Source organism: Tenrec ecaudatus, chromosome 2 (assembly GCF_050624435.1).
Source record: "Tenrec ecaudatus isolate mTenEca1 chromosome 2, mTenEca1.hap1, whole genome shotgun sequence".
Classification (NCBI taxonomy): domain Eukaryota; kingdom Metazoa; phylum Chordata; class Mammalia; order Afrosoricida; family Tenrecidae; genus Tenrec; species Tenrec ecaudatus.
In genome coordinates, this window is record NC_134531.1 from 194,501,408 (window position 1) to 194,503,101 (window position 1,694).

Consider the following 1,694-nt stretch of genomic DNA (forward strand, 5'->3'; position numbering starts at 1 on the left):
TGGGAAAGATCTCTTGAAAGTGATAAAATGAACATGTCACTTGGTTTGATATAAGAGTTTTATTGTTATATATTTTGCATATCATACAGTTCAATAGTTCAATCATATTAAAAAGGGTTGTACAGTCTTCTCCAGAATTTCGGAACATTTGTGTCTTTCTTGCACTCATTATCATCAGCTCCCCAATTCCCCCCTACCTCCCCCGCCATAACCCCCAGGAAACCACCAATGCAGTCACTGTCTGTTTAGTTCTACATTTAAGGTAGCTTACATATGAATATAGAATTATGTACTATATATACACACCAATATAATGTATTTTGTAGATAATATAGATAGGAGATAGATAGGTGTTCCTGACCCAAAACATGGCATTTTCAGTTGCCTTATGTGCATGTAAAAGCTGGGCAATAAATGCAGAAGGCAAGAAAAAGACTGATATATTTGAATTAGATTGATGGCATGTGACAGCAATAATATATTTCATCCTTTTCATTATAGATACCATGCACACTCTACAAACTTATTCATGAACTGGAGTGTGGCTAATTATATTTTCATTTACCCTTAACATATAGAATAAAGCAAGGGGATTATTGTTAGTAGGTACCGTTGGGTCCATCCCAACTTACAGTGACGTACCCTGCCCAGCCCTGCACCAGCTCCACAATTGTCGTTACGTTTGAGCCCATTGTTGCATCCACAGTGGGTGACAGTCTATCTCATTGAGAGTCATCCTTTTTTTTTTTTTTTTTTTGCTGACCCTCTTCTTTGCCTTGCATGATGTCTTCTCCATGGACTGGTACCTGTGATAATATATACAAAGTATGAGGACAATTCTTGTCACCTTGCTTTCTAAGGAGCTTTCTTCTAACTTTACTTCTTTCAAGGCAGATTTGTTTATTTTTCTGGCTAACACTTTAATTAAAGGCATCAATTTTTCTTTGATCTTCCTCATTCATTTTCCACCTTTGGCATGCATATGAGGTGATTGAGAATACTTACCATGGCTTAGGTCAGATATAAATTATCCAGTGCCTTGAAAATTTTGCTTTTTAACAATTAAAAATGTTCTCTTGCCACAAATTTACCCAATGCAAATATAGCACTTGATTTCTTGACTGCTGCTTCCATAGTCATTGATTATACATCCAAGTAAAATGAAATCCTGACAGCTTCATTAGCTTCTGAGTTTATCATGATGCTTATTGATCCAGTTGCAACAATTTTTTTCATTGTAATCTTTATCAAAAGATTACATCAGTGATCTCCATCAGGAGTGCTTCCAGTGCTCTTTAAAAAACAAATTGAAACAAGATACTTTTATTGTGAATTAGGCTAAGGTCTACAGGGCAGATCATAAGTTTTACATTAAACAATTCATACAAATTTTGTCTCAACTTGTACGCTGCAATTCTGTCAATGAGTCATCACACATTCCCCCTCCATCCTGAGATTTACATTTCCATTCCTCCCTCTTTCCTAAGCCACTGACCTTGGTCCTAGGGTAAATGATGCCCCTCTGCTCTTGAACACTTCATATGAAAGTCAGTTCAGCATGAAAGTAAGCTCAGTTCCTGACTCGAAAGATGGCTAAGGGCTAGACTCTTGAGTTCCAATAGTGTTTTATTCTTTTCTTTTCTTTTTTCTCAAGAAAACATTATTAAGTCTTAAGTGGGACACGGCCAGGACAA